General features: G+C 44.4%; 1 long non-coding RNA gene across 1 annotated transcript in view; it reads left to right on the top strand.

Annotated features, from left to right (window-relative positions):
* Positions 1-27,997, top strand: part of LOC131906773 (uncharacterized) — a 139,173-nt gene that overhangs the window by 48,443 nt on the left and 62,733 nt on the right. Inside the window, exon 2 of the long non-coding RNA XR_009378197.1 lies at positions 14,814-14,924. This is a non-coding gene — a long non-coding RNA (uncharacterized LOC131906773). The remainder of the gene's footprint in view (positions 1-14,813; positions 14,925-27,997) is intronic.

Consider the following 27,997-nt stretch of genomic DNA (forward strand, 5'->3'; position numbering starts at 1 on the left):
CTCCAAGCTGTCTGGCCCTTGAGAGCTTTTGGTGATTTTCCTATCTCTGCCTTCCCCCTCAACAGGAGTGCTGGGACTGCAGATGTGCACTGCCACACCCAGTTTTTTTTTTTTTTTATGTGGGTTTCAGGGATAGGACATGGGTCTCAAGCATGTACACCAAGCACTTTTGCGGGAGGAGCCATATGGCTGGCTGGCTGAACAACTCTAAGTAGGTTAACCGTTTTGGTTATCTGTACTATCCCAAGCACTCGCTGACCAACTAAAATTAATTTCCTCTGCTTTGATTAATAGTCTCCGTTGAGGGATTTAGAAGTTCTCCTCTGGAACAGAAAGCAACTTTTTTTATGAAGTAAAATTCTTAGTTGTTAAATATTAAGTCAGGTCTTTAAAAATGGTTATTTGGACTTTAAGAATTGAGTCTATTAATAGGAGACATGTACGTTATCAAAAGGAATGTTCCCACAAGTTATGACTAACACTCTTTCAGAGGAAATCTCTAACAAAAAGAGATTTTCCATATAACAAGCCATTTATTTCAAGCAACAAAGTTTAATAAAAATCTGAAATAAATTTTTTGTAACAGGAATTGAATAGAATTTCTCGGAAAACATCACTCATAATGGCCACCATTCCAATAGCTCACCAGTGTTCTTGTGTGCCTCTTGTGGCTAAAAGGCTAGGTATTTAGGCCATTTTAGTTCCTGACCCAGGTGTGAGTAGCCAGAGCTGGACCTCCCTCATTAAGAAACATTTTTGGCAGCTTCCTGTGATCCAGATGTTGATATTCATTGTGCATGCTCAGACACAAGTAAATTACACTCGAAAAAACCATAGCTAGACTAAAAGACTAAGACATAGGGTTAAGGAGATGGACCAATTGATAAAGTGCTTGCCTTGCTCTGAGTTCGATCCCAAGAACCCACAGGAAAAAGCCAGTTGTGGTGGTATGTGGTTGTAATCCCAGCACTTGGAGGGTGGAGACAAGAGGAGCTACCGGGCTAGCCTGCTCGGTCTACTTGGTGAGGCCCGGCCCAGTGAGAGACCCTGTCACAAGTAAGAAAGTGGATGGTGACTGAGGAATGGCAGCTGAGGTTGACCTCTGGCCCCCATCCACATGCACACACAGGAGCATGCACACACATATGCCGACGGAAGGGAAAGAGACCGGCAAACCGATGAAGGAGCTGGTGGAGAAACACTGTTAAAGAAAACACCAAGTCTGTTTCATTGGCAGTTTCCATTTTCCTGTCATGCTGGGAGAGTGACATTTTATACAGAAGCTGCGAGTTCAGCTCTCCTCTTTGTGCGAAAGGAAAGATGAAAGACAGTTTGAATAGCTGCCCATGATTAATTCCACTGGAGAACTGGTTCTGTGAGAGGCGAAATGTTGGAAACCTGAAAGGTCTGAGGTGGTGTGTTTTCCTGGATAGTTTGGACTTCCTTCACAGTCCTTCCTTCTCACCCAGCCTGTAAACCTTCCCGGGTGGCTTTGGGAGCTCAGCCGGTGGAGCTGTCCTTGGTCTGAGGAGTCAGAGGAGTCAGATCCTCCAGGATCTCTGACTGTCTGGGGGGGGGGGGGGGTGAGGCTGCTGTGTTTTTCTGGTCTGTCAGACTCCCCTCCCCACCATGGAGAACACATTGGAGTTTGAGCTCATGAAAACCCTCAAACATCTTACCTCTGTTCATTTGAACTTCTCCCCACATTTGAGGAGAGTTTTCCTGCCTTCGATCAGTAAACAGGAACCTGAACTTCGGTTAGTTAGTAAAATCATATCAAATACCTATTTTGTGCATACCACAATTCTAAGTACCACAAAGGATCAAGATAACATCTCGGTCCTCAAGGATTTTGCATGCTGGTGAGAAGACACCCCCACATCAAATAGAAATTAATCAGCCCAAGCACCATACAGAGACAAATCAGAAACCAGCAGAGAGCCGTGGATGCCGAGTGTTTGAGATGGAAGGTGATGAGGAGTGAAGGAGGCTTTGGGGCAGAGAGGAAATTTGAGATAGGCCTTGAGGAAGAGGAGGCTGTCCAGAGTACCGCATATATACAGTCCTGTCGCCTAAAAACAAAGAAACACTACCATGTATATGACTTTATATAACACACATATATGACTTTATATAACACACGTATATGCCTTTAGAGAAGGTATTCTATATTAGAGAAAAAGATCTTGAGGACTGCTTAGCTATTTGTAAGGAGGGCTGTCTTCATTGCTTATCTGTTACTATAACAGAACACCACAAGCTAGGTCGTTTAAAAAGAAAAGATTCAAACAATACAGAAATCCATGTATAGCAACAATGGAAAGTTTGATTCACAGTTCTTGAGGTTCAGAAGCCCAAGAGCACAGGGCCTTGTGGTGCCTCGGACCATGGTTGCAAGGGCACTAGGATGGGATCAAGAGAGCCAAGAAAGCCAGATTTGATTTTCGGACAGCCCACTGTGGCAGAAGTGAACCCAGTGTCCCGAGAACTCACTGATTCCTGAGAGAAGAATGATGATCCATTCAGAAGGTTAGGACCTAAACCCCTTCCTCTAAGTCTCCGTCCAACACTGCTGCCCTGGGCTTAAGATTCAGATCTGTGGACTTTTGGTGAAAACATTGAAACCACAGCAGGTGTGCACATGTATGTATGCGTGTAAAGGTGGGCATGCACACGCGCAGTTGGTATTTGATGGTGGAGGGGCAGGAAAGACTAGAATTTCAGGGTTTTTTGTTTTGTTTTAAATTTCTATTGTTACTGCACATATATTTCTGTGTTGTTTGAATCCTTTTCTGGAGAGGATGCATTCATTCCTAATTTAGTATAATTTTTAAAAAAGTTTATTTAAAAAAATAGTTAAGACTTGGGTTTGTAGTTGTGAAGGAAGAGGTAGAAGAAGGTAGAACAGCTGGGAAAAATGCCTCCAGGTGGCAGCGCCCAGGGTACGTTTGGGGGTAGTGAGCAGCAGAAACAAGGGGCCAGCAGAGAAGGGACGTGGCGGCAGTTTGGTAGCTTGGCACTGGAGAGGAATGGAGTAGAAGACACGGGGGCCTGAGTCTTCTGTTTCTGACCAGGAGTGATGATGGGTCTCGGGAGGTTTGTCGGGAATAATCATCTGGCTGCAACAAGTATTAATTTATAAGCAGGAATACCGAAGTCCCAGCAAATGAGCTAATAAGAAGTAAATGCACTCGTCTTGTGCCCTGGGGAAGGTCCCAATATCCCCTACAGAGAACTGCAGAGTGAAGCCCGTTACTAGACTCATCAGCAAACTAAAAAAACAGAAATGCTGTCAGATACAGTGGTGACCAGCCACTTGTACTTGATCCTTATTATTAATTTCACCATAATCTTTGGGTTATTTGACATCCCTGATGAATGATTGAAATGTAAGAGAGAGCACTCCATCCCCAGTATATGAGAAAAGACTGAGTCAAGTTTGTAAAGCTGAATAACGATGACATGATTTCAAAAATGAGGATCCATAATGTGTCGCTTGTCCTTGTCTTGCATGGAATGACAAATTGACACTTTCTTAAACTTGTACTTATAATTATGGCATGCTACAAACACCATGTGCATATACATTGCAATTTTTTTTTGGTGGTTTTTCAAGACAGGGTTTCTCTGTGTAACAGTCCTGGCTGTCCTGGCATCTACTTTGTAGACCAGGCTGTCCTTGAACTCACGGAGATCCACCTGCCTCTGCCTCTGGAGTGCTGGGATTAAAGGCATGCACCACCACGCACTGCTACAATGAATTTTTTTCATAAACACAGATATTTGTACAACATCACAATGGAACAAAAATCTGTAGCTCCCTGGAGGCAGGAAGTACCTGGCAGACAAGAGTATCCTATGTGACGGGGCAATATCTGGTTGACCCTTGAATCAGGCATCGTGACTCATTCTCAGTGGTGAATTCTGGGTGAGGTAGCTTCCTTCTTGACTAATGAATAAAGAAGGACACTTCAGAGAGTTCTGGGGCTGAGTGAGGTTTAGAAAACACATACTTTGACTCCTGAAATGATCTTGTAACCAGAAACGCTACTTGAAGTAGAAACCAACAGTGGAAATTATTTAATTGGTTTTCACTTCCTTCCTTCTTTGGTTGTCTTAAGGACTTTTAGCCCTCAGTTTCCCCATCAGCTCACACTTCCTGCCACACTACCCCTAGCTGTCTGTACTCTTACAGAGAGACAGATGAAAAAAAAAGTTTTGAGATGGGGGGTCTTACTATATTCCTGATTGGCCTGGAACTTTCTATGTAGACCAGGCTGGCATTGAATTCACAGAAATTTGCCTGCCTCTGCCCCTGGAGTGCTGGGATTAAAGGCGTGCACCATTATGCTAGGCTAGCAGGTAAAACTCTCAATGGGCAGAGCTGAGTGTCCTTGCTTGGTGACAGGAAGACAAGTGGGGACAAGAAAAAAAAATAGAGTAATCTTTCAAAAGCACATGGGAAGAGATTCAGATTCCATAGGTTGCACATTCCCCTTTTTTCCTATTCTTTTCCACCAGTTCAGGGGCCTTCGTGGTATCTCTTCCCATCACAGGACAAGGACAGCAGGAGGTATGTGGCCCCTGTGCAATAGGAGAAGGCAAGGATGCGAGATGACTCTGTACTACCTGCTTTGACACATGCAGGCCTGCCTTATGAAGACACTCTTCACAATAGACAATGATCCTCAGTTTGTTGTCTAAGAATTTTCATGTAGTTTGGGGGCTGGAGGTTAATTGAGAGGTAGAAATTTTGTCTATCAAGAAGCCCTGGTCTAGATTCCCAATACCCCAAAACAAACAAGCCAACAACTAGGTATGGAGCTTGAGAGATGACTCAGCAGGTAAAGCCTGTGGCAAGCAAGCAGAGAGACTGGAAGTCAGATCCCCTGGCATCCGTGGGAGTGCCGGGTAGGCATAGTAGCCCACCTCGAATCCCAGATCCCAGGAAGGCAGAGAAAGGGGATTCCCAGAACAAGCTGGCCAGCTAGACAAGACATATTGATGAGCTCTGAGTTCAGTGGAGAGACCCTACCTCAATGAATAAGTGGAACACAGTCAAGGCTCCCAGGGTCAGTGCCAGCCTTGGGCTTCCACATGTAGGTGTATATATATGCCCTCCAAAACATGTATAATCATACACTTACACACAGAAAAAAACAACAACAGTAAAACAGGTAGGGTGGTGCACATCTGGAAACCTGGCATTTGAGAGGTAGTGCCGGGAGGATTTTGAGTTTAAGGCCAATCTGGGTTCCATAGCATGACCCTGTCTCAAAAACAAAAGTGAGTCTCCATTATCACATCCTTCTCAGAAAGATCTTGATAAGAACTGAGAACTCAATCCAGCAAACACTTACTACTACCAGCCAAGGTGACTAAAGCAGATAGTCCTCATCAGTGGGGCTATAGAAGAACAGGCTAGGCTTCCAGAATAATTCATTCCAGGCGGGCCTCTTCTCCATCTCTCTTCTCACTCTTTAGTTCTTGGTCTCTCTTCTCCATCCTGTTCCCTCCCTGGTAAGTAGGCACTATGTAAATTCTAAAGGGAGTACACTAACATCTGCTGCTGTGCTTGCTAGTGTGTAGGGGGGGGTGTGCGTGCGTGCGTGCGTGCATGGGTATGTGTGTGTGTGTCCCGCCTGTGTGTAAGAGTGGGGAAAAAGGAGAAAAAGCTTTATTCTGACACTCTCCTGTTATGTGAGCTTTTCCATAAATGACACCAGCTTCACCAAACACTAGGGGAAAAAAACATTTTTTTTCTTCTTTACCCTCCTTCTTTCCTCTTCCTCTGTCCCCACCTCCCCTCCCCCTCCCTCCCTCCTTCCCTCCCTCCCTCCCTCCCTCCCTTTCTCTCTAGTTCTTTCTTTCTTTTTTCTTTTTGAGACAGAATCTTGCTATGCAGCCTTGACTGGCCTTGAACTCACAGCAATCCTCCTGCCACAGCCACCCAACTTCTAGGATTACAGGTGTGACTTAGGGGAAAAAAATCTTTATAAGTGCAGAAATTAGTGTGAGAGAACTGAGTTTGCCGTCCCACTTTTTAAAAAAAATTAAACAAGATGCCTTAAGATCAGGCAAAAAAAAATTAAGAATGGCTAGATAGAAAATATTTTGGGCCCCCGCCCCACAAAACAAACAAACAAACAAACAACCCTGAGCCTTTAGCTCATCCGTTCGTGTATCTGCATGTCTGAGACAGCACACACAACTATCCTCAAAGCACAGGCTTCCTGTGAGGAGGCCGCTCCAGCTCCAGGTCCCCAGAAGCAAGGGAACAAACACCCTATTCATCCCTAGATGACATCAGCCAGTTTCTGCCTGGTCAGTGACCTAAAATGAGTTGGGAAACTTACCGTCTTCAGTTCATTGGTGCTCGCCCTCCGAGTTCTGGAGCAAAACTGAGTTTTCAATATAATTGGTATTTTTATTATACTTCATTTGGTCAAGGAACTAAATACTTATTGTAACAGATATATGTTTATAATTTAATTATGTGAAACAAATGATTGAGAGATAGAGTGACTATATAGGATTCTTAATAAATTCCCATTGTCATAAGATAGCGGATTTATTTATGTCTTTACCTTGTCTTTACCCGTCGTTGGTGGTGGTTTCTGAGGCAGGCTCTCACTGTATTGCCCACTCTAACCTGGAATTCCTGGACTCAAGCGACCCTCTTGTCTTAGCCTCCCAGCTAGCTGGGACTGTAGATACATACCAGCACCCCCAGGTGTATTGATCGATTTTTACGTGTTTTACATACTTCAGTATTTACATTTTTGTAATAAAAATGTCGTATGTTCCTCTCTTGGAAGAATGTTGTAAGTTTTTCTCCTTCGAACCAACAGCTTCACTAAGAAGCCCGGTGCTGTGTCCTAGATGATCGCCGTTGGGATAAAATGTTTCTATTTGTGAAGGACTGTGAAGCCTTCTTGTCCTTCGGGCCTTCTTCTCAACTTTTTTTTTTTTTTGTGGATTGTTTCCCTCATGTTAGCTTGCCAGCAATAAGCAAAAATATAGTTGGGACTGTGTCAAAGAAATTCACTGGCCACATTCATCCCTCTTCATCGGGGTTTCTTCAGCAGTGTCCCCATCCAGTGGCTGTGCCAGCCAGCAGAAACAGCTAGTTGTTGTCTGCAATGAAGAATAATTGGAAGCATGGTGCCTGTTTCTTTTCCTGTGAGTAACAATCCATCCATTTAACATTCTTTCGGTGCTCTTGAACTCTGTGGTAGAGCCTGTGTTCCCTGCTCAGTTGGGGCCAATCCGAGAAACGCCGGCCTTCCTGCCTGCTGCTGGCCCTATCCGTGTGGAGCAGTGACGGCCATCCGATGGCCTGGCTATTCTACCCAGAGCTAGTGGCCTGCCACACCAGCGTCAGGCTGGAAAATGCTGGGCTGCGGGGAGTCGTAGTGATAAGAGATAAAGTTAATGGCTATGATATTAATAATTTGTCCTCAATAACTTATGAAACGAGGCACAGAAAGACTGGACAGCTGTCCCCTTTTTTTCCTGGTGCCTGGACCACAGTCTTCATGCATCTTTTCTGGCCAAGGATCTTGATTTTGTAAACATTCCATAAAAGGTTGCATATTCCCATTTTGTATATTGAAATATGGTTTATGTATTGTTTGCTAATCAGAAACGTCTATTCATGTCTCTGTGCAGATAGTGAGCTTTGGAGTCTATAGTCCCGGCCATCCTTGCGTGTTATCTGTGCTGTATTCTAGAGAGTTCAGAAAGGAGGAGTACATCAAAGCCCACCATTGTGATTGTCGGTGCCATCACATACTCCTCATCTTTTGATTTCCTTTTTAATTTTTGTGCTTTGTTTTTAGTGCAAAGAGCTTACAATTTTTTTAACACCTTTTCATGTCTATATTTGTTCCACTGGGATTGGGCTCCCATACCTATACAAAATAATCAAAGAATGGTGGCTTAAGAAATAGCAATGCATTTTTCTCAAACATGAAAGATATTTGGAGATAGCAAGTCCAGGGCTGCTTTAGTGGCTCCTTGATCATCTGAGGGGCAGTTTTCTGTCTTCCTGTTCCGCGCCACCTTTAATAGGTGCCACTTATTTACCACGTCACCGTTGTAAGATGGCACATAGTGCTCCAGCTGTCCCGTATGGATTCCAGACAGGAAGAGAACAAAGAGAAGAACTGTTAATTGGAGAAGTTTCCAGTTCAATTCTACCTCAGCAGGCCCCACCCACTACATCCCTAACCTCAAATTATGTCAGAAGACTGGAGGGCTGGATTGTAGCTCGGGAGTGGAGTGCTTGCCTAGAGTCCACAAGGCCCTCAGTTCAGTCCTCAGTACTGCAAAGAAAAGCAGGGAAGGGGCGAGGTGAGGGACTATTATTCCAAACACATCGACGCCTCCAACTAAACCAAGGCAAATGTGTTTGGTGTGATATCCATCAGGCTCTGCCTTGAACTTCCATCATTTGTTCCTATTAAGTGCGTGTGGCCTTGAATTCCATCATTACCACAGCCCCCACTTTGGAATTGGCTTGGCATATATCTCCCAGACATTTATTTTCTGACTTTTCTAGTCACTTTTTTGAGATAATTTCCAAGTACATATCTTAATGTTTTAGCTCTGTCTCGCAGATCTTTTGAAAGGGAAACTCATTCCAATGCATATTTATTCATGTTCCTTCCTTCTTATGTTTATTAGTTTTTAAAATCTCATTGTTTCTCTTTTCCTTCTTCCTGTTTACTAACTAACATGATCATTTTCCCAGGTGTTTTCTGTGTTACCTGTTAGAGGATTTTTTTTTCTTTCTTCCTTTTTTTTTTTTTTTTTTTTTTTTTTTTTGTCTTGAATAAGTAAATCTAGCCATGTACCTTTGTCTCAGATTCGGCATCAATATGCTGAGGAACAAACATAATGTAGTTTTTTAGCAATGACACCAAAGGTTACTGGAGGCACTTGATAATTAAGGAAGTTCATTGTCCTCATTTCTTTTGATGTCATTCACAGAGAGCTACAGATATCCCACCTCACCCACACTCTTATAAGGAGCTAGACATCCCTGTCTGACCCAGCTAAGAAGTACTGACCTCAATTCTTAGATTCCTGTTCAGGGCTTCCTAATGGAGGAAGAAGTTAAGTTTTTATCCCAGAATTCCAAAATCCGCAGGGAACCATGTTTATAATCCCAGAACTCTGGATGCTGAGGTAAGAGGATTGATAGGAGTTGAAGGCCAGTTTGTGTGAGACCTTGTCTCAAAACAAACCAAAACAAAGCACCCAGCTGAGCATGAATGGTAAGAAGTATTTTTTATTTGTGTTTGGCTTTCTCTGCTGAATGCAGACCGATGATCAGGAACAGTGGGATTCTGGGTGGGACATCTCGTGGCTTGCTGTCTGTATTGGCTTTCCTGATTGAGGAGAGCTTTAATGTGGTTGAACATTCCGGTCCATCACCGCAGGGAAAGGGTTTATGGGTCAGGAGTGGGTGCAAGCTGGCTACATAATGACAGCAGAGAGGCAAAGAGGGGGACCAGCAAGGAGCTGTAGATGGGCTGGAGCCCTCAGAGGCCCATCCCTAGTGGTCTATATCCTCTCACTAGGCTCCACTACCTAAAAAGCCCACAGCCTCCCTAAACACCGCGACCAGCTAGGGTACGAGTGTTAAACACATGACCTTGTGGGGGATATATCACATTCAAACCATTCTACCTTTGCTTTTTTTGTTGTTTGTTGTTCTGGTTTTTTTGTTTGTTTGTTTTGTTTTTTTAGTGTGTCTCTGTGTGTGTGTCTGTGTGTGTTTGTGTGTGTGTGTGACAGAGAGAGACAGAGAGAGAGAGAGACAGAGAGAGAGAAGGACTTACTATGTAGCCTTGACTGGTCTGGAACACACTGTGTAGACCAGGCTAACCTCAAACTAACAGAGATCCACCTGCCTCTGCCTCCTAAGTGCTGGGATTAAAGGCATGCACCACCACTACCTGGCTGTTTTTTTGTTTTGTTTTGTTTTGTTTTGTTTTGTTTTTTCGAGACAGGATTTCTCTGTGTTGTTTTGGTGCCTGTCCTGGATCTTGCTCTGTAGACCAGGCTGGCCTTGAACTCACAGAGATCCACCTGGCTCTGCTTCCTGAGTGCTGGGATTAAAGGCATGTGCCACTGCTGCCCAGCTTTTTTTTTTTTTTTCAGTATTACATTTTGTGTGTGTGCATGTGTGCGCACACACACTTGCCTGAATGTGTATGGGTGTGTGGAGATGAGAAGACAGTTTGTGGGAATCGGGTCTGTTCTTTCCTTTTGCCATCTGAGTCCCAGGGATGGGCATCACATTTGGGAGCCAGCCCCTTTACCTGATGAGTCACTGTGGGCCTTACCCTTGTTCTTCGGGGTTGAAAAGTCTGTGAAAGGTTTGTGGAGCAGTCGCTTTGGGCTCTTTCAGGAGCTTGCAGATGAACTGTAGCTTTATGTTACTCAGGAAAATCACTTATCTTTTTTCTTTGCTTTCTACATTTTGTGAGTGTGATACTTGTGAAGGAAGTCTTTTGTCTCTTGTCTGGTTCCCAATTACACCTTCCACTTCCTGCCACAGCAGTACACTTGTTCCCAACAGCAGTCAAGGATCCTAAAATTAACCAAATGCTTCGAGTGTTACCAGTTAGATAGGAAAGCTGCTGATTTTTTTTTTTAAACTATGGGAACAGTATAAAAGGAGAAACCCAAGTTGTATTAAAGCCATACAGCTTCTACCCAACTTCTCTCTTCTCATTTGTTTTTCTTAAATTGTTTTAGATCTCATATAAGTATGATTTGACTGTAAACTGATGTAGACTTTGGTATATCTTGCAATGCTAATTCTATATGGCAAACTGCACTCTGAGAAAACACTTAGTAATATATGGGAAATAAGTAAATAACCTGTACATACAAGGAACGCTCCACCTTGAAATGCTTGGGTTCTGATATCTGCCCCTAGTGCGCTCACCCTCTATTGGATTGCAGAGGCACAGCTCCGCCCCGCCCCCATAGTATCCACCACTCCCCTAGCATCCACCACTCCCCATATCCCCTGTGTCATTGAGAAGAGAGGGACTAAGAACCAGTTCTGCTGCTGGAAACGTCTGTTTTCCCAACACCACCATCTTCCTCAACAATTCAGGCACAGAGACCATGTGTCATAAGAAGAGAATAATTAATAAATTAGTAAATTTTAAAGCCACCACGTTGCCTTTTAGGTATTTTCCTTTTGGTCTGATTGTGAAGGGAACTTGGCTTCCTACCAGTCTTAGGAGAAGGGAAAGCTTTGAGACTAAGAAAGAAAAGTGTCTCCCGAAAATAGGATAATTAGAGAAAAATAAAGATGTATGAGCTTGCTATCAAGTTTGAACATTAAGATGTATTTTGATATCATGTATGGATACTACTAATATCTGCTAAAACTAAAGCTTCAGGAGCTGAGAATTTATGCTCAGCACGTGCAAGGTCCTAGCCTCGCTCTTGGGTACTAAACACAAAGGCCAGGTGTGGTGGTATATGCCTGGAATCCCATCATTCTAGAGGCATAAAGGGTGAATCAGTGCGAGTTTAGACCAGCCTGGTGTGCAAGGGGAGTTCCAGGCCAGCCAGAGCTACATCGTAAGATGGTCTCAAATACAAAGTAAGGCTTTCGTGATTGGCTTTATGTCTACAGTTGTTGAATGTTTGATGATGAGTTTGGGGTTTTTGTTTGTTTGTTTGTTTACTATTCTTTCTATCTTTGGTGTATTTAACACAGACAGCTGCTTTAGAGTGATTGCTTCCTCTTAAAGGCAGCCCCCTAAAAGGGGCTTTATAAATAAATTCATCAGTATTATTCAAAACTGGCCGAAGTTCGATAACGTTAACAACACATTTCAAACCTGTACACAAATCCAATGGCTCACCCTTTGGTTGAGCTTGGAAGAGACATAGGCTCATAAAGTTTCATAAGTACCATTTGAAAATAAACATCGAAGTATTTCAGTTTGAGATGCTAGTACTTAAGCCGAGTTCGTGGTTCTTTGGCTGTTAGGTTTTTGTCCATTTTATAAAACCTAGATATTTTTACTTTCGTGTTATTTGGTCCCAGAGAACTAGATGGGAAATTAGGTGTGAACTCATCCCTGGAATGAGCTACTTATTTATTTCCTGTGTCTCTTGTTTTTTTGTTTGTTTGTTTGTTTGTTTGTTTGTTTTTGTTTTTTAGCTAAGGGAGAAGAAACCCAGAAACTACACTTAATATTTTCTAAAAGCACTTTGAGAAAGATCCATGTTTGAAAGATTTCTAATGTGTCATCTAGAACTCCGTTATAACGAAGAGTGCCATCTTTGCTAAGAACAAATACAGAACAAAGACTATAAATAAACGACTTGTTCTGAAAAGCCTGGGCCATAGTGTCACCTCTGTGAAATTCCTCACATAAGACATGCCAGTTCTCATTTCCTCCGCTGGCCTGGACTCATGATGATACAGGCTTGGAACTCCTGTGTCCACTGAATGCGCTAAAGCACAAAGATATGCACAGCCTTCCTTAGGGTACCATTTTCATGGTCTGAAAGCAGTACAAGAAAGGTTCTGAAATTGAAGTAGGGTCTGAATGCATTTGTTCCCATGAATCCTGGGTGATTGACGTGACAGTGGCGTGCTTTGTGACTTTTTTTTGGGTTGGTTTGCTTAGATTACAATCAAATAAGGTGAATATGGGGGGCCATGAGGAGGGACATGCACTATCAGGAAGATGTGAAGTGGTTTTACTACTCAAATAAAATTAAATTCTAGGAAATAAAATCCTTAAAGGGGCTGATTGTAGAGAAGAGGGAAGACAATACCTTATCATTAAAAATCAATCAGATATTTACTAAGTGCCTCTCTGAGGATTCCTTACGTTTCAGTCGTTGGTGGTTCTTGGATTACACAATACTTTCACATGCATTATCTTATTTGATCTTCCCAACTGGCAGGGAGGCCAGAGAGGGATCTAAAGACAAGGAAATTGCATCTCAGACTTAAGTGCTCCTGAAGACCTCCACAGAGCCGGAGCAGGGTGTGCGAGCATGGCCCGGGTGGTGGGTACCTCCAAACACTCTGTCCTCTGTCCCTCTGACCTCCACTAAGTACTGTGACATATTGTCTGTACGAAGGAGTCCAAAGGAGTAAGATTATGATCTGGACCCTCAAGGAGTTTATGGTCAGTTGGGAAAATAAAAGTTTGCCAATGAAACAAATAAAAGACTTTTGTTAATCAGGATAACACAGGTTGTAAACACAACAATTGGGTTATTTTAGTTGGAACATAAAGTACAATCAATTCTACCCTGTGCCCTGAAAATGAAAGCGAATCAAATGGATATTTCTAACATTTTCTAGGCAGACCATCAGTGTCTTTGGGAGAAGTTCCTCACTGGGAGGAAAGCCAGCGGGCACAGTCTTGTCCAGGCACATGGGGGCACATGGATATTTGGAGTCCTGGAGTTCTTACTTCCCTCTGCTGTGCTTTGTACTCAGGACTAGGAGCCTGTGGGAGGCCATCCTGGCCGCTGCTCGGCCCTTTAAACCATTAGAGAGGGTCTAGTTTTAGGGAGAGGACACTCTGCAGGGATGTCCAACCTCTTGACATCGTAACACGAGGGTGTCATCTACAAGTGTTGTAGGCCACATCCTTAGCTCTGTCGGATACTGTACAGCCTATAGGACACAGGTTGGACCTGTCTAAGAAGCTGAGTATGGACTTGTTTGTGTTGAAAGGGACTGTGGACGTGAAGGGTCTGCAGAAACTGGTCATTTTCATTTTCTCATGTCCCAGTGCTCAGACCTAACATTTTCCAAGCTTGTCTTTGTCTCAGAAGCAGAATTCCATTCCAAGTATCTGTTCTTTGTCTTTTCAGCAGAGCAGGCCTGGGCCGAGACGGCTGTAGTCCAGTCACTGTGTGTCCCTGCCTTTGTGTGGCTCACTGAGAGAGGTACACTGCCTGGGAGGCCCCATGGGGACTGCCAAAGCTTCAGTGAGCAGCTGGCCATTGTTTTTTTCACAAAAAGTGCCCATGCCTAGCCAGGTTCAGCAGCCTCATAGACAGTTCCAAGTAATCGTCTTCCAGATGCTGATTGGTAAAGTGTCCTTTGGCCGGCATAGGGGTTATACCGTAAGGCTCTGCCTGCTGTCAGGGAGGTCTTAAACAGCCTATGTGGGCTGGGAGGCACCATGCTGAGTAAACATGACAACAGAAAAACTTTTGGAGGTACCATCTGTACCACCACCTCTCCACACTGAGCACTGAGTGCCCAGGTGAGTGCAAGCCTATTGATGATCAGGCCCAAGCGCCCAGCCACGCCCACTGGATCACAAGCCCAAGCATCCAGCCACGCCCACTGGTTCACTCAGGTCCTCAGTTTCATCCCTTGTCTTCCTCCTTGAGGACCGACATGGATTCATGCTGAGTCCCTTCAGCTTTCCTTTCCTCTTGTGGTTGTAAACACAGCCTCTGGAAACAACAGCTCTCTTACACACCAGCTATGCACCCTTGGGAAAGTTACCAGAGAATTCTTGACGCCTTCCATTCCTGATATGTGGCACCATGGTAATATATACCAGCTATATACATGATGACAGCTACCTCAAAAAGTTCCTGACCATGTTCATCCCGATGGAGAGCTGGGGAGAAGGCCTAGATGTGTTCTGTGGTGTTTGTTCTTCCCGTGCGTTCATCTGCGGCCCTTTGGAAGTCTTGCTCTGGATACTGCCTGAGTGGGAAGATAGATGCACTAGGTGCCCTCAGTGGGTGTATAGGATAAATCACTGCATAACTTGTTCGTTCAACAGGTGGGAAGGACTCAGCACGTACTTCGGAACGTGTGCCTGCCTGGAGGAGAGCCTCGGGGATGTGGAAAATTTCAATCCAATGATGCTGTAGAGCATTGCCGGCAGCACACAGTAAGTGCCTAGTGCCATAGAAGCGTTTTCGGCTTTAATTGTTAGGCTGGCAGAGTGAATGCTGAGACCAAGCGTGTGGCCGGAGGTTGAGGGCGAGGAGGTGGAGGTGCTCCTGGGGAAGTCTTCCAAGAGGCAGTATCCTTGAGCTCTAGTCTGATCAGGGAGTAGGCGTTTGCCAGTAAGAGAAGAGGGCTAAGAGTGTTCCAGGCAGAAGGAACATTGTGTGCAGAGTTAGGGAGGCGTGAAACAGCACAATCCACTCGGGGAACTCCGAGCAGGCAAGGAACAAGTGGCGCCCCGTCCTTACCGAGACATGCAGCGTGCATTTGTTAATGAGTATGAGAGGTTAGAGGCTGGGAAATGAAACACTGCTTGATCGTTCTGGCCTGAAGCGTTGACCAAACACCCATCGAGGCTGAAGTGGCTAAGGGGCTCTTAATCTTTTAATTGTTCCATGTAGTACTCGCCCAGTACAATCTCTGTACTGTGTCAACTCTCTCCCTTTCTTTCTTTCTTTCTTTCTTTCTTTCTTTCTTTCTTTCTTTCTTTCTTTCTTTCTTTCTTTCTTTCTTTCTTTCCTTCCTTATTTTAAAAATATATATAATTGAGACAGGGGTTTCATGTATCCCAGACTGGTCTCAAATCCCCTATGTAACCAAAGATAACCTTGACTTCTTCTTGTCCTCCCAAGTGCTGAGATTACAGGCATGTGCTAGCCATGCCCAGTTTTATGTTGTGATGAGGCTCCAAGCTTGGGCTTTGTGGGTGCTAGGCGAGCATTCTATCCACTGAGCCACATCCCAGCCCCTTCTTGTCTTCTGCTGTGAGTAAACTAGTTGTCTCCCTTTCCCCCCAGAGTGATGGAGATGGAATACAATGAAGCCGCTAGGATCCCAGAATGGGTACTAATGCTTTTGTGGGTAACACATTTATCAGATAAAAGGTCAGCAAAACCTGGTCTAAGGACCAGACCCAGTGCCCTGCCTGGGGCTGGATGACCCAGGATACTGTCAGTTGGGACATTTCATCCCTGCTGCACACAATCAGTCATCCTCCCACGGGTTGGCTTACGCTCAGCCGGCAGTGGCAGGTTCAAGAGAGAAAGTGGAAGTGCACACTTGAGGCTCAGCTTGGATTCGGCACAGTTACTTCTGTTACATTCCGGTAGCCGGCGAGAGGCAAAAGGCCAGCCTGGGTTGGAAGGGTCTGGAAATCACCTCCAGTTCTTGATTAGAGCTGCTGCAGACAGCAGGGAGACTGGAGGGGCAGAGTCAGGGCCGTGTTTGAAATTATAAGCAATCATAATCTAAAGCAGCATGCATTCCAACCAGGGATTTTTTTTTTTTAAAAAAAAGCCATCTCTGTGGTCTCCAGTGGAAAGATGTATTCATCATACATGTCTATTCAGTCCCACCCACAGCTATGAATCATCAGTGTCTTCCACTGAGTCGACCATTATCCTCCAGCACATGACAGGTACAGAGGAGGAGTAAAATGAGACGTGCCGTGCGAGACCCAGACCCACATTCAGATACCACCTGATGGATTTCACCAGGGAACCGGGCTCAATTTTAACCCATTAAAGGTATAAAGCAAACCATTATCACAGATGCACCCAGTGACTGAACTGAACAGCATTTGGGACTAATGTCTAAACAGACCTACACTAAATATTCTTGCTTCATCGTTCCATGCCCCACTACTGTTACAGGTGCTATTAAAATTGGCCACTGATGCATCTATATATAAATGTGACTGAACTGACAGCCACAGGAGAGCACTTTACCCATCAGCTGTTTGATGGCTCCCCCCCCCCCCCGTTAAGCTCTCTCTCTCTCTCTCTCTCTGTGTGTGTGTGTGTATGTACATGTTTGTGGGGTACATGTGCATTTGTGGGAGGATCAGAGGTAGACATCAAATATCTTTCACAACCACTCCCCACCTTATTTTTTTTTTTTTTTTTTTTTTTTGGTTTTTCGAGACAGGGTTTCTCTGTGTAGCTTTGCGCCTTTCCTGGAACTCGCTTTGGAGACCAGGCTGGCCTCGAACTCACAGAGATCCGCCTGGCTCTGCCTCCCGAGTGCTGGGATTAAAGGCGTGCGCCACCACCGCCCGGCATCCACCTTATTTTTTGAGACAAAGTGTCTCAGAACTTGAAACTTACCAGTTTAGCTGGATGGGCCGGCCAGTGAGCTCCAGGCCCCCTCCCGTCTCTGCCTCCCCACCACTGAGATTGCAGATGCATGCCATCATGCCAGACTTTAAAAGGGTACTGGGCATCCAATCCCAGGTCCTGGTACTCGCCACAGCAAGCATCCAACTGAGCCACCTTCCTAACTCATTTTCCTCTTCAGTTTTTCAAGACAGGGTATCATCACGTAGGCCCGTCAGCTTCAAACTTGTGGCAGGAGCTGCCATGAGATATTTTGTTTTTCAAGTTTATTGCCAGAAAATTTTCACTGTTATCAAACTTGTCTCAATAAGTAATGCATAGTATAAACAACAACAAGGATATCAAAAACCTCCCACAGCAGTCCTTTCCCTGATACCGGGGGATGTCAGAAGACAGAACTCATAGGTGGTACCTGTTTCCTAAGACTATCTTGAAAAGTGAAAAACAAAAACACAACTTCCAAACAATTCAAACAAAAACCACACGGCTTAGGTTTGAAAATATTCTTTCTGTTCCGACGCCCCTCAGGGTCCTTGGGCATCTGTAGGATGCTGACGTCTTGACACCAACTTCCATGGAGTTGCTGCTGTTAGAGATCTGTAGGAGCAGCGTCCGTGGGTGGAAGGAACATGCCAGATCTCAGGGAACTATTAGATGCCTGTTGACTCAGGCGGCAGGACCAGCTGTGAATGGGAATGTATTTTTACGTAGCTTCAGTGGAAAGGAACAGGGCTGTTGATGTTAGTGCCAAGGTGGGGACGGAACCTGCTGAGTTATTTGTGGATGATTTGGTTTATGGAGGATGGGAAGACAGGGCTGTCTTGGGAGGTACAGCTGAAGACTCTAAGCTCAGAAGTTAACTCTGGGCATAATGGCACATGCACTTGGGAGGTGGTGGAGGAGGAGGATCAGGAGTTCAAGGCCAGCCTGGGCAATGTGAGACACTGTCTCAAAATAAAAAGAAGAAGAAAAAAAAGATGTTTATTTGGGCAGGTCATTTAAAGATGGAATGGTAAATCTACCAGGTAGTGTTTTCAAAATTAGACCCCAACAAATGTTTATTTCTTTCATGTTTCTGTATCTCCCACCCACCTTAGGAATGTCAAAAAAAAAAAAAAAAAAAAGTCCTGCCAGCCAGCTGCCCCTGGAAAGAAGTCAAGTAGGATAAACTTCCTGTTGAGGGTGAAGGCACAGGGGCTGTCACTTCTGCAGCCCCTCCCTCCTCCCAGCTCCCAGGCTTCACTAAGATATCCCTTCCTGCCTTCGGAGGAAGCCTGTGTGTTCTCTCAGAGCTACCTTGGCATTCCTTGATGTCTTAGAGCAGCAGATGACCCCGGCTGAGCGAGACAGTCAGCAGAACAGCAGCTCTCGATGCTGCCTTTGGAAATTTCCATTCTTTGCTTGCAGCTCTGAAAAAAAAAAAAAAATCTAAAGAGCCCAGTAGCTGGGAAATTTCCACAATGGAAAATTTTAACATATTCTTTAGCTCTAAACTATGCAGGTTTATAGACATTATTTTTTTCCCTTCTGGTGATTTCCTTCTTTAACAATAATTTATGAACATGGTACCACTAGAGCTGTGGGAACAGGAGGGCAAGATGACCTAGGGGGTGGGCATAGCTTGCTTAGCAGGAGGCTGTGCCATATAAACGTGTGACCACTCACTGCACAGAAGCACAGATCACCGTGAGGCCCACTGGGTGGGACCTCATCCAAAGTAGAGCTAGCCTTGCCCAGGAGCACTGCAGGGAAATCTGTGTTAGAACCTTGAAGTGGAAAGTGCATGGATACAACTTGGGAACCTGACATGGTGAGTCATGTTACCAGCAAAAGCAAACTCAAGCAGATCCTTTGGACCACCGCTTCCCGAACCTAAATGGGAGCTGTAGGCTCTGATGCAGTAGGTTGAGGGTGGGCTCTCACCTGCGTTGCTGACTGATGCTGATCTCCAGGTGATGCTGAGGCTGCCCTTCTGAGGACCACAGGGTGAGGCATAGCAAGACCTTTGTCAGCATGCAGCCAGTCCCCTGGTGGCTGAACACTGCCAGAGGGTGGCTGGAGGTGAGCTCAAGTTACACAGCGGAGGTCTCAGAACGGAACTCAAAGTCCTCTGGAGAGATGTTCCACATCAGTCTGGATAAAGGGGCTCTGTTGGAATGTAGGGATGCACAGAGTGGCCAGAAGCCTTGGCTTGGAGAATTCTAGAAATCAGGACCTTTCCAGAGAAACCCGTGTTAAGCTGGTGATGATTCCTAAGCTGGGTCTAGGAGTATGGGAGAATGGCCAGTGAGCCAATCCTTAACACTAAGGGAAGGCTGTTAACCAGCATCTTGTGAAGAGAGGCATCCAGAGGGGCAGTTACTGCCATTGTTGTTCGCTATTACTGAAATAAAAGTTAAAAGGGAATTGGAGATTTTCTTAGCATCTATCTCACCATAAGAAGGGAGAGAGGGAGGGAGGGAAGGACGGAGGGAGGGAGGGGGGAGGAGGGGGAGGGGAAGGGAGGTAGCACCATTAATCTAGGATGTTCCTGCCTCATGATCTGTGATGTGTCTGCTCTGTGCATTTTTTTTTAAAGCAACACTTGTCCTATTTTTCACTTTCTGTTCCGTTGCGTTTAGGGTAGTTTATTAGTCCTTACTTTCCAAACTTTTCCAATGAAAGTTACACAGAGGACTGTGTGGAAGGAAAGGTGGAGGTCTGAGGTGACAGGCATGCAAATGTGACTAAAATCAGAGTGCAGTAATTGTGAGACAGATTTGATGACATGTCTCCCCTACTGTGCTCACACCATGACTTTGGGGATGGCTTAGAGATTTGAACATCTGCAGATTGGTGGATGATTTCTTCTAAGGATGCTTTTACCCTGAAGCAAGGTATGACTCAGCTAGAAAGGACATCCTGATGGCTTCGGTAGAGGAGACCAGATTGGTTTCCTTAGCACGAGGCTTGATGAGTCATTATTCACCTAAGAACTCTCTTAGGACCTGCAGTCAATCAATTTGCTTGATCCCTGTAAAGTCACATTTTTTATTTAAGGGAGTGCTTTTGTTTTATGCTTAGGTGAGAGTCACAGAACAACATTCACCATTTTAAAGGCAGCAATACACAGGCCTTTAGTGTCTTTGTGACATTATACAACTTCCCCTTGTATCCAGTTCCCAAACGTTTTTATCACCCCCAAAGGGAAGCCTCGTAGCCCTTAGGCTGATACTGCCTGGTGCTCACTCCCTCCCTCCTTCCGCAACGTGGCCACCACCGGTTTACTTTCTGTCTCTGTGGTTCCCAGGCTGGAGAGTTCACATAAGTGAATTCCAGCCATACGTAGCCCTTGGCTAACTCGAGTCTCCTTAAGAATAAACATTATGGTTATAAGGAAATCTACCACTATTGAGTGCTTATAACATGAGGCATGGAACTGTTACAACAAGTAGACACCATATTATACAAAGGAGGAAATTGGGATTCAGAGGGTTGCCTGAGGCCCATTCCTTTTGGCCAAGCAGGGAGAGACTTCCCTGGCCAGGCCCACTTTTCACTACTGCTCTTCCCAGTCGCTGTAGCTACAGCTCAGCTTCATTTCTCTTCTTGCAGACAGATGGGTAGACATTGCTTCTCAAGTTTAACAACTTCACAGAGCCTTCACTCACATTCTGAATGCAGCGTTAGTTGCTTACAGCTGCTTTTTCTCCAGCAGTGCAGCGAGTCCAGGCCAACTCTTCTGAAGAGCTCATTAAAACTGCTAAAATAAAGTCTTAGAAGCAGGTGCATTCATTAGCAGAAAATGCAGACGATTATGTTAATATCACATTCAGGTGACAAATTTAAAGGCATCAGAATCATGGAGGATAAAAGGCTTTTTTCGAGGCTCGGGTTACCGTCTTTCTTTGTGGGGCTCTTTGCTCGGGGAAGCATGTGACTGACTACAGCTGTCCAAAGTGGGGGACCTTCAGCGTTAGTTCACAAAAATAAAGCTGTTCTGTGACATCATGTTTCCTTTTATGATTTCTTGGGTCTCTAGTTATGAGAAGAAAGATGAGGAGTTGCCCTCATCTACTGCTGGGTCTAGCCCTCCCTTGATAACTTACTGTCCACTGGGCCCAAGGAAGGGAGGCGGCTGAAGAGATGATTCAGCTGTGTCGACAGGCTGGGAGATAGCACAGTAGCATGTTTCCACACATTTCCACACACGAGATCCTGGGTCCCTGGACTGGAAGAGTAAATCATTGTAGGCAATGGTTTTCAGTTTGGACCAAAAAGGATTTTTACTTTGCTCTTTTTTTTTTTTTTTCATTCAAAAAAACAAAACAAAAAAAAAAGTGAGCATGAAATAAGACAGTCTAATGTTTTATTTTGAGGTGTGCATATTTTTGTATTTGCCAAATTTTCTTTTGTTTTTTGTTTTTCGAGACGGGGTTTCTCTGTGTAGTTTTGATGCCTTGTCCTGGATCTCTCTCTGTAGACCAGGCTGGCCTCGAACTCACAGAGATCCGCCTGGCTCTGCCTCCTGAGTGCTGGGATTAAAGGTGTGCGCCACCACCGCCCAGCTGTATTTCCCAAATTTTCTATAATGAATTTTCAATTTTGAAATAAAAAATTACTTATTAACTTATAGTTTTTAAGTATTTAAAAATTACAAAGGAATACTTTGCCTTTCTTCCATCAATTGAATGTTCCTAGAAAATTGGAATAATATTTTGAGATATGAAAGCTGGACAAGAAAAGCTCCCAATTCCTTCCCTCTTCTCAACGTTAGGATATTTGTGGTCGTGTTGGTTTTCCCTTTGGAAAGGAAGGAGAAACAAATATGACTGGATATCAAGTTACTTAATAAAAAAATAATTGTGCAATAGATTACTGGATTTTATCAGGTAAGTGGACATATTCTGATAGGGATGCACCTGTCACTTGGAAAGGGGAAAAGGCTAAGAGACTTTTACAGGACACATGGACTTTATTTTAAAATTTTTAAGTTATACACTCACTCTGGGAAGGAAGCCTTTGACTAGTTACTCTCTCTCTCTCTCTCTCTCTCTCTCTCTCTCTCTCTCACACACACACACACACACACACACACACACACACACACACACATTGCTTAAAATGACTGTTTCTGACTGTAGAACGTAAATACTGAAGCTACAACACACTTACAGGGCATGTTTACAGACTGTGTGTGTGTGTGTGGTGTATGTGTGTGTGCACACTTGTGCATGCCCGCACATGATCGACAGTAACAAGCTGAGAGACTGCTTGTGTGTATGGTAATCCTGTCTTTCCCTTCATTCCTCTTCCTGTCTCCTTTTTCTTCCCCTGTACATTTCTGCTCCTCTCTTTCTTCACCGCCCGCATGGGTGGGTGGGTGAGTGAATATATACAGTATGTCGCGTACAGTAGTCCCTTCTCATACACAGGATGGGCTCTAGTGGTCAGTAGATTATGGTGGTATTGTGTTCCCCAAAATATTGTGCACCCTAATAAACTTATCTGGGGTCAGAGACAGAACAGCCACTAGATACAAAGGCTGGAAAATGGTGGCACTCACACCTTTAATCCTAGCACTCCAGAGGTAGAAATCCCTCTGGATCTCTGTGAGTTCAAGGCCACATTGGAAATGGCCAGGCATGGTGACACACGCCTTTAATCCCAGAAAGCGAGCCTTTAATCCCAGGGAGTGGTGGTAGAAAGCAGAAAGGTATATAAGGCGTGAGGACCAGAAACTAGAAGCATTTTGGCTGGTTAAGCTTTCAGGCTTCTAGCACCACAGTTCAGCTGAGAGCCATTTGGATATGAGGACACAGAAGCTTCCAGTCTGAGGAAACAGGATCAGCTGAGAAGTTGGCCAGGTGAGGTTAGCTGTGGCTTGTTCTGTCTCTCTGACCATCCAGCATTTCACCCCAATAACTGGACTCAGGCTTGATTTTATTAATAAGAACTGTTAAGATTCATGCTACAGTAGATGCCTGAAACCGTAGGACCAAGACCCATAATTTAATTCCCTTTCTGTCATGACTAAGCACTTCCTGTATGGGACAGCCATAACTGTCACAGTTTGGGATTGATAACAAAGCTAGCACACAGAGATTTCCTTTTTGTTTTCTACCATTTTATAGATAGATTTGTTTTTCCTGGAGGTCTCCAAAACCTCAGCATCTACTTTTTTCTTTCCTTAGCAAGTTAAGAAAGTCCACCTCTTCACTTAGAGGAAATCCTTTATGTCATCAGCACCATTATGCCTTGAAGCCATTAGTAAGTCAACTAAGGGTTACTTCAAAGAATCACTTTGATCTAGTGACAGTTAACATGCTAGCCACGGTGGCTGCTAAGTGTCTCACGTGCCACTTACAGTGTGGATGCACTGGGCAAAGGGATAATGCACATCTCAGGAGGGCATGGCGTGAACTCTCATCCTACTTCTCAGAACGGCATGCAATTTAAAATTTGTAATTTTTTCCTCTCTAGAACTGTCCATTTCATATTTTAAGACCAAGGATTCTGTGAGTAGCTGAAACCTAAAGAAAAGAAAACAGTTGTATACATGCAGGCATGCACACAGTCTTTCTGGTTAGGCATGCTCTAGATGAATCCCCACTCCCAGCTGCCACGCTCAGTGTGATTCACAGGGACTTCGCTGATGCAGCTCCTTCACTGCTGGACAGCTCCGCATCGCCTAGGAGCGCTTTCCCGCCCACCTCTCCTCCTTGGTTTAATTCTCAGAGCTGGCACTCTCACAGAAGCCTCTGATTCTACACAAAACGAGGATGGTGGCCAGTGGAGACTCGTACCACTCCAGTATGATGCAGCGTAAGAAGGGCAATCAGAGTTCAGAGCACAGACTCTGAAGATGAAGAGGAGAGGTCAACTCAAGTCCCTTTTCATGGACGTGTGTCCTCCAGAGCCATGCAGCCTGACTTTGAAACTTTGCCCACGACAAAAACTCATCCTATTTTTTTAACCTTGCTTTATTTAGGTGGACCATTAAAGCACACATACCATTATAAATACAGTGAGAAAAGAAGGAGGAAGAAGAGGAGGAGGAAGGGGAGGAGGAGGACCCTAATACTACCCGGTCTCAAGGAAGTATACCCCCTTAGGGTCCCTGAGAAAAGCGAAGAAGCTGAGTCATTTATTTGGCTAAAGGAGACTTATATTCCATTGGTCCAAGTTGCCCACCTCCAAGCCTGAGTATCTGAGCATCGTCCAGATGTCTTCCGGATTCATCCTTTTACCCCTCTAACTCACCTGTGCAACAAAAGAAATTCTGAGATTAGTTCATGCAGGGACCCTGTCTTAAATGACAGTCCAAGGCTTTCAAGAACTATTTAAGTTGAGCAAGCACCGTGTCCCCAAGTTCCCTAAATACTGTATACTGTGCTCCTCCTTTTAGAAGAATGTGGAAAGTTAAGCAGTATTTTGAAACAACTGGTTACAACAACACCAAGAACGCAGATAGCAGAGGAAAAGCTGCAGAGGTCAAGTGCCCTGAGCAATCAGCCAGACGTCCCATCCTTGCCCTTTGGCTACATAGGAGATTCTTGTAAAAGGAGTCACAGGATGGGAGTAGTGGTGAGATTTTGAGAAGCAAATTTGGGTGATGAGTTAGGAGAGGAGCAAAGACCGAACTGGGGTGTTGGCTAAGTGGGTAGATTCAGAGGACTTTAGATGATTATTATTTAATGTCTTGTAAAGACTTCCATACACTGAAGAGCACAGAGAAAACAGGAAGCTGCTACCTTCCATCACCCAAAGATGGCGGATGTTAGGGGAACATCATGTCACATCTAGAAATGAAAGCGGGCAGGAGACAGTGCGGCAGTGCTAGGGTGGAGGTCAGAGTTCAGCCTTTGGGAGTCAGTTCTCTCCTACCTTGCCGGTCCGAGGAATTGAACTGAGGTCATCAGGCTGGTGCAGCAAGCACTTTTACTTGCTACACCATTTTGTCAGCTCATTTATTTATTAGTTTGTTTGTTTGTTGACACAGGGTCTTGCCATGTAGCTGAAGCTAGCCTAGAATTCGCTAAGTAACCAGATTGGCTTTGAATGTGAAATTCTCCTGTCTCAGTCTCCTGAGTGCTAGGGTAGTTTAGAATTTTTAAAAGTGGCATACATTTGGGCTGTTATGTTTGGCTTTACTGATAGTCCTATAAGGAAACCCAAAACCTGACTTTTAAAAAACTCACCTGAAAGCTATGATAGGAAGGCAATTAATTAGAATTAATTAGAATTCTCAGTTGATAAGCAATTATAAAACTGAATTCAATAAACCTTGGGAATATTTGAATTTTCTTCTGTACACACATTTTCTAGTCCTTAGTTCAGCTCCTCTGTTCTGAATCATATCGCAGTAAGAGAGGGATGTTTCCTACTGTCTGCAGTTCAGAAAGCAGCTGTAAACCGGGACTTTTGACCATGTTAAATAATGCAAGCTGCTGCCCAGCTTGTGCATATAGTCGGGTCACTCTGGTTACTTGGACATCTCTTTTGATTGGTCAGTGCCTAGCTGTAGCAGTTATTAAACACTCCAGACTTATCCTTGGAATAGAAAATAGAAGGAAATCCAGATTTTGTCTTTTTTATTGTAAATAAAAGGAGGCCACAATGATGGCCCATTTTTACAAGCTACAACACTTTTCTGTGTGTGAAGGGTCTGCACGCATGCGTGTGCACATGTATGAGTGCACATGCATGTGGTTAAGTCGGAGGCTTCCAGTGGGTGTCTTCCTTGGTTCCTCTCTGCTTTAGCTTTTCGAACATGCTCTCTCTCACTGAACCTGGAACTCACTGATCCAGTTACACTGGCTGGCCAGTAAGCCTCAGGGGGCCTCCTGCCTCCATCTCCCCACTCCTGGGGTTACAGGCACTCACTGCCACACCCAGATTTTTATGGCGGCTGGGAATCTGAACTCCACCAGCTGAACTGCCTCCTCTGTGCCCAGTTGCACACTTTTTCTGAAAATATTAGATGTTTTCCCAAGTCAGGTTCTACTGAGTGTCACCATTTTGCTGCTCCGAACCCAGCATCTCATCAATGATAGACAAGCTCTCCCAGTGAGCTGCCTCAGGCCAAATGTTATTCTTTTAAATTTTGAATTTTTGGTATTTAAAATGTGCATCATTTTTAAATCCTGCTTATTTACTAAGGGCCCCCATCCTCTGTAAGATTGCTTTTGTTATGTAGCGCTGAAATGATTTTCTTTACTTATTCCTTTAGGAGAAGCAAAGAGAACACTCATCTCTGCTCCTAAGCAAGCTTTACTAAATTCGCATTAGGCAAAAATCTGACTGGAAAATTCCCAAGCTTTGCTTCTTCGTGTTGCAAATACCAAGAACCCTGTGGTCTCTGTGCTGTGTGTTATATTCAGAGAACATTAATGCTAATCCAAATGGTTGATTATTCCAGGTATTTGTGTTTGAGATTTGTATGGTAGTTCTCCCATCATTTGTATTGGATGAGTACTAATACACAATTACAGGCCATTTCCTGACTTACTCATCAACTTACATACAGGTCAAATAGGCCGAAGAAGAAAGCCACTGTCTCCTGGGTAACCCACAGAGCACAGTGAAGGTAATTGCTTCATCAAAATTACAGATATCCCAGTAACAATGACTGTTTGTTTCACTGACATTAGAATATTAGACTACCTCACCATTTTTTTCTGAAAAAAGATGTGTTAAATAATTTTAGTAAAGTAATGGTTTCATTTTTAATTAATCCCAAACTAAAAGTGGTTATATAACTAATCTCTTATTAGTGGTACTTGGGCCATAGTTTGAATCTGAAATCCACCCCCAGGCCCCCCCCCTCATGTTTTGATTGCTTGTCTCTCAGCTGGTGGTACCATTAAGGTAAGTTGGAGAACTTGCAGGAAGTGAGACTGAACTACCTGAGATAGGCCTGGGGGTGGGCCTTTGAGAGTGATAGCCTGGCCCCTGGTTGTAGCATGTTCTTTGCTTCCTGAAGGATCTCTCTCCTCTCCATGCTCCTGTTGCCACAGTCCCAACTCCTCCACTGCCTCCACAATAGGCTGAAGCCCTCCAAAACCATGAGCCAAAATAAAGCCCCCTATGCCAGACATGCCAGACACAAGTCTGTAATCCGGCTTGGGAGGCTGAGGCGGGAGGGTTGCCAGGTTTCCTGCCAGCCTGGGCTATGTAGGTCCAGACAAAACTGGGATACCATGTGAGTCTCTCTGTCTCTCAAACCACAGAATGACTTAGCTTAATTTCAGAAGGAGAGGCTGGGAAGATGACTCAGCAGTTAAGAACCCCGGCTGCTTTTCCAAAGGACCTAGGTTTGATTCTCAGAACGAATGTGGTGGCTCCCAACAACCTGTTCTCTATTCCCAGGCCATCTGACCCCTTCTGGCTTCTGAGGGAGACAAGGCATGCATGTGATATATTGACATACATTCAGGCAAATACCCATACATGTAAAATAAACAAACAAATACACAAAATTAGGAAAAAATAATTTGAAAAGGAAAGGAAGGAGAGGGAAAGGGAGAGAAGGGAGGGCGGAAGGGAGGGAGGGAGGCCAGAAGGAAGAAATGAAGGGAAGGAATCCGTGCTCTTTCGGTCGTCTCTGTCAGAGTCTGGTGAAGCTATGCAAACATAACGAATGCACATGGTACATACTAAGCAACCAATGCTTGGCTTAACCTGTTACTATATATAAGGAGCAGGAGCCACATCATATATAAAATGTTAAGGCTGTGCTTTAAAATCCTGCTCCCTCATTCTCCTAAATTTGTCAAGTGATAATCTCAGTTTTTTAATGGTTGAAATTTCAAACTTTGTTCAAAATCACTAATTTGATGCTTTAAGGAACAGACTAATTTGAATAAATTCAAAGTGACTAGGGTCTTAGGGTGAAAGTCATTTACCATGTGGACCACCA

The sequence above is a fragment of the Peromyscus eremicus genome, chromosome 3, assembly GCF_949786415.1.
Source record: "Peromyscus eremicus chromosome 3, PerEre_H2_v1, whole genome shotgun sequence".
Taxonomy (NCBI): domain Eukaryota; kingdom Metazoa; phylum Chordata; class Mammalia; order Rodentia; family Cricetidae; genus Peromyscus; species Peromyscus eremicus.